Source organism: Vombatus ursinus, unplaced genomic scaffold (assembly GCF_900497805.2).
Source record: "Vombatus ursinus unplaced genomic scaffold, bare-nosed wombat genome assembly UNPS02014830.1, whole genome shotgun sequence".
Lineage (NCBI taxonomy): Eukaryota > Metazoa > Chordata > Mammalia > Diprotodontia > Vombatidae > Vombatus > Vombatus ursinus.
Genome location: NW_020954608.1, coordinates 4577245 through 4583292, shown reverse-complemented (window position 1 = coordinate 4583292; position 6048 = coordinate 4577245). Strand labels below are relative to the sequence as shown.

General features: G+C 37.6%; 1 pseudogene; it reads right to left on the bottom strand.

The window, feature by feature from the left end:
• Positions 1–2249: 2249 nt before the first annotated feature.
• Positions 2250–4090, bottom strand: LOC114025157 (annotated as a pseudogene).
• Between the last annotated feature and the right edge of the window lie 1958 nt (positions 4091–6048).

Genomic DNA, 6048 nt, shown 5'->3' with positions numbered 1-6048 from the left:
GCTCCAGGTTCGCGGAGGCCTGGTCTTTGCCTGTGTAGCCCACACTGAACTGCTCTCCTCTCCCAGTCTGGTGCAACAGACCTTTCCAATCAACCATCCAGGTTGTCTTGGGCTGGAAATTTGTTTCACTCTGTCTTTTTGTGGGTTCTGCTGCTCGAATTTGTTTAGAGCCATTTTTATTGATATTTAATAGGATTTGTGGGAGAGCTCAAATAAGTCACTGTTTTTACTCCACCATCTTGTCTCTGCCCCACAACTGTACACTTTTCATACAGTTTTATTAAATTTAAATAATGGGAAGGTGATCTTTTATGACCTGGATCATTTTAAAAGGTTAATTTCTATTCACTCAGGACAACTTTGATAAAGATCTGTATTTGAGGGGTTTTTCCTATAGTTGCTATAACAATCAATTCCTATGCATTTTCATAAACATAAGTGAAGGCAATATAATGAAGAAAATAACTTTCTGGACCATCTGAAATAGCAGCACAAAAGGAAAGGGAAAAAAAGGAAAGAAATGTCTTTCATATTCCTATAAGAACACTAGGGATTCAGTAAATATTTATTGATCTTATTTTATTTGAATAAAAGAACAAAGCTTATAAGGCAGAGACTACACATATGTAGTTGTGTCATGGGATTCCTTAACAGAGAAAAAAAAACTGAATTACTCTTCTTAAATCAGCAACTTCTTATGCTTAATTTTCACTTTCAGACAGGTTTATCAGAATAAAAACCTACCAAAAATAATATGGTACCCTGAATATGATATTCCAATGCCATTTGATAGAATGCAGATATGAATGGCCAAAACCTAAAGCAATGGTCAGATGTTTTGTCCTTTAACAGACTAGTAATGCTGTTTCCTGTGAAGTTGTTTCTTAATATGCCTTCTTCCTCCACCAATTCAAGGTCTTTCTCACTTATGAAATATTTCTTAACTAATCCAGTCCTATTTGATAACTCTCCTTCTCTGAATAAAATTAATAAACAAATGTTTACTTCATATATACAGAAGATATTTGTACTAAGCCATTGGTGGCCCACTTATGCTGATGTAACATTCAAATCAAAATGTTCCAGAAATGAGAGGCATTGAAATATTTTTGTATTTTGGATCTCTTTAAGGAAGATCTTTATTTAAATGGCTTTGAATCAAATTAATATTTATCAATTACACTTTACCCCATTGTAAATATATTGCATCCTCTTCTCTTGTTTCTTTTTTAAGAGTATTTTATTTTTTCTAATTACACGTAAAAACAATTTTTAACACTCAATTTTTTTTAAAATTTTGAGTTCCAAATTCTCTCCCTGTTTTTCTCCCTTTCTCCATCCCTAAAAAATTAAACAATTTGATATAGGTTATATATGTGCAGTCATGTAAAACACATTTCTACATTAATCATGTTGTGAAAGAAAAAACAGACCAAAAAGGAAAAACACACACAAAAAATAAAGTGAAAATAGTATGTTTTGATCTGCATTCAGACTTCATCAGTTCTTTCTCTGGATGTAGATAGCATTTTTCAACATGAGTCCTTTGGGATTGTTTTGGATCATTAGATTGCTGAGAAGAGCTAAGTTATTTATAGTTGATCATTGCACAGCATTGATGTTACTGTGTACAATGTTCTCTTGGTTTTGCTCACTTCACTTTGCATCAGTTCATGTAAGTCAAGGTTTTTCTGAAATCCACCTACTTATCATTTCTTATAGCACAAAGTACTCCATCGCATTCATATACCACAGCTTGTTCAGCCATTCCCCAAATGATGGATATCCCCTCAATTTCCAATTCTTTACCACTACTAAAAGAACTGCTATAAGTATTTTTGAACATGTAAGTCCTTTTTTCTTTATTATGATCTCTTTAGGATACAGACCTAGTAGGGGTATTGCTGGATCAATGGGTATTCAAAGTTTGATTGCCCTTTGGCTACAGTTCCAAATTGCTCTCAAGAATGACTGGATCAGTTCACAATTCCACCAGCAGTGCATTAGTGCCCCAATTTTTCCACACTTCCTTCAACATTTATCACTTTCCTTTTCTGTCATATTAACCAATCTTGTAGGTGTGAGGTGGTACTCTCAAGTTGTTTAATTTATCCTCAAATCATTTTTAATAATTATTTTAATTGATTCTCAGTAGAAACAAAAGTTACTTAAATGTATCTCAATGTACAGGAATGTTTCTTTCTCTCTTCCCTTCTCCTTGTTTTAGTCTGGAATCTCCAAAAGGCACCTTAGGCTTGAGACAAGGCCACCTTGACAGCCTGAACAATGGTGTCTTTGTCAATATCAAACATCTTCAGCAGCTCCGCTGGCTTCTCGCTTCTCAGGATGTGACCACCAAGAGAGTGATGGTGATGCCAGGTTCACCCACCATGGCGGCAGCCACAGCTTCTCCTATGCCACCCTCAAAGTAATGGCCTTCCACAGTCAGGATGCAGCCATGGGTTACTTGGGCACTGTCAAGGATGAGTTTCTTATCCAGGGTTTAATTGTAAAGAGATCAAGCACCCAGATATTAATCTTTTCTTTCTTCAACTGCTCTGCAGCTGCCAAGGCTTCATGGAGGGTTACTCCAGCTCCAATCATAGTCACCTGGTCATCTTTGCTCTTCAGGACTGCCTTAGCCTGGCCAATCTGGAAGTTTTCATTGTTGTAAATGGCTGCATTATCTGGGCAGCTGGTCCTTATAAAACAGATGCCCTTCATGTTGGCAGCTAACTTGACTGCTTTCTCAGTAGCCACAGGATCACTTGGGTAAAAGATTGTCCCATTGGTAATGCTCCAAAACAAGGCAAGATCTTCAAGGGCCATCTGAGAAGGGCCATCTTCACTGAAGGACATTCCACAGTGCAAGTCACACAGGTAGATGTTGTTCTCAGAAATGGCTGCCATAAGTATCAGGTCGAAGGTCCTGGTGAAGAAAGTGGCAAACATGCTGCAGAAAGGCACAGTCCTGTCCCATGTGGCATACCCCATGGCAATGCTCACCATGGTCTGTTTAGCAATGAAATACTCAATGAAGCAATCAGGATGCTCCTTCTTAAAGAGTTCTGAAAATGTGGAATTCTTGGTGTTCCCATCCAGGGCAATCACATGGTCACTGGTGTTCCCCAGTTTGTCTAGTGCCATGCCACAGGCTTTGAGGGTGGCTAGCTTGTCTCCAAGTTTGAAATTTGGGTTAGATAGCATTCGGATATTGGTGATGTTAACTGTGGGGAAATCCCCTTTGGGAAGGGTAGCTAGAATTTTCTTCTTGCTTTGGATTTGGCTGTATATTTCCTCGATGACCTGTTCTACCATGTTTTTGGGAAGGAGGTTCCCATGCCAAGCTTCCTTATCTTCCACACCTGAGATTCCTCTGCCCTTGTATGCGGCTTATGCTTGCCCTGGTCAAACACCTTGCAGAGTTCTCCCACACTGTGTCCATCCACAACTATGATGTTCCATCCAAAGGATTCACATCACTTCTGGTACACTTCCACATGTTGCTGTAGTGGGGCAGGGTCACTCTGGCCTAGCCAGTTAATGTCAAAGATGGCAACCAGGTTGTCCAACTTGTAGAATCCTGCAAAGGCAATGGTCTCCTACATGGAGACTTCAGATACCTCCCCATCGCCCACCAAACAATAGACACAGTGGCTGGCTTGGCTGAAGTATTTGCCTGTATAGGCCATTCCATAAGCTGCTCCATGCCCTTGACCCAAGAAGCTGATGGCCACATCTGTAAGGCTTGTTCAGGGACTAGGTGGCCACCTAAAATGGAGGTGATCTTCCTCAAGTTCAACAACTCAGTCTCTGGCAGGAAGCCAGCCTCAGCCCAGACTGCATAGAGGATGGGAGCCACATGACCCTTGGAGAGCACAAAGCGGTTATTGCTTGGGTCCCTGGAGTCCTGGTGGTTGTACTTCATGGTGTGGAAGAAGACCACCATAATCTCTGCTGCACTGCAGCATGATGTGGGGTGGCCCAAGCTGGCCACAGTGGTGACTTGGATGGAGTTAATGTGCAGCCAGTTGGCGGTGTCTTTCAGTCCCTGCAGTTTCTGTTGGTCCAGGTTATGGTAATCCTCCATGGAGAAGGGGGTTTGGTGTAGGTCAGAAGCCAGTGGTAGAGGAAGTAGCAATGTGAGGAGATAAGGGGAGCAGAAGAGGAAGGACAAGGAAGAGCCCAAGTTGTTTTAATTTGCAATTCTTTTATCAATCATGAATTAGAGTTTTTTCATATGAACATAAATAGCTTTGATTTCTTCATCTGACAACTGCCTGTTCATATCCTTTGATCATTTAGCAACTGGGGAATGATATATATTCTTATAAATTTGACTCAGTTCTCTATATATTTGAGAAATGAGACCTCTATCATAGACACTTGCTCTAAAAATTATTTCCCAGCTTTATGTTTTCCTTCTAATCTTAGATGCATTGGTTTTGTTTGTACAAAAACTTTAATATAATATAATCAAAATTCTCCATTTTATTTCCTACAATGATCTATATCTCTTGTTTGGTTAAAAAAAAATCTTCCCTTCCCCATATATTTGACAGATAAACTATTCCTTGCTCTCCTGATTTACTTATGGCATCATTCTTTATGTCTAAATAATGTACCCATTTTGACCTTATCTTGGTATATAGTATAAGATGTTGATTTATACCTAGTTTATGCCATACTGTTTTCCAGTTCTCCCAACAGTTTTTGTCAAATAGTGAATTCTTATCCCAGAAGCTGAGGCTTTTGGATTTATCAAAGACTAGATATTACTGTGGTCATTTACTGCTATGTCTTGTGTACCTAAGCTATTCCATTGATCCACCACTCTAACTTAGACAGTACTAGATAGTTTTGATGATTGTTGATTTATAATACAGTTTGAGATCTGGAACATCTAGGCAACCTTCCTTTTTATCTTTTTTTCATTGATTCACTTGATACATGAATTCTGTTATTTTTTCAAGCTCTATAATTTTTGGTAGTTTGATTGGTATGGCACTAAATAAGTAAATTAATTTAGGTAGAATTGTCATTTTTATTATATTGGCTTAACCTGCCCATGAGCAACTGATATTTTTCCATGTGTTTAGATATGACTTCGTGTGAAAAAAGATGTATAATCCTATTCACATACTTCTTGAGTTTGTCTTGGCAGAAAGACTCTCAAGTATTTTATATTATCTACAGTTATTTTATCTCTTTATCACTTGTTGCTTAGCTTTGTTGGTAATATATAGAAATGCTAATGATTTATTTTGGTTTATTTTACATTCTGCAACTTTGCTAAAGTTGTTAATTATTTCAAGTACTTTTTCATTGATTCTCTAGGGTTTTCTAATTATACCATCATATCATCTGCAAAGATTGATAGATTTTCCCCCTCATTAACTATCCTAACTCCTTAAATTTCTTTTTCTTCTTTTTTCACTATAGCTGACATTTCTAGTATAATATTAAATAATAGGGGTGATAATGGGCATCCTTGTTTCACCCCTGATCTTATAGGGAAATCTTCTAGCTTGCCCCCATTATTACTACATCCAAGCTATTGCTATGGCTGGTTTGGGCCATCTCACATCATGCTGCAGTGCTGATGGTTTTAGGTAGATGCTACATATCACTTTGAGGAAAGTTCCATTTATTCCTCTGCTGTCTAGTGTTTTTAATAAGAATGGATGCTATATTTTGTCAAAAGCTTTTTTCTGTATCTTTTGAGATAATCATATGATTTCTGTTGGTTTTGTTATTAATATGGTCACTTGTACTGATAGTTTTCCTAATATTGAACCAACCCTGGTCATAGTATATGGTCCTTGTGATATATTGCTGTAATCTCCTTGCTAGCATTTTATTTAAAAATTTTGCAGAGATATTCATTATGGAAATTGGTCTATAGTTTTATTTCTCTGTTTTAGCTCTTCCTGGTTTAGGTATCAGCACCATATTTGTGTCATAAAAGGAATTTCATAGGACCCCTTCTTTGTCTATTTTTGCAAATAGTTCATATAGCATTGGAACTAATTGTTCTTTAAATGTTTA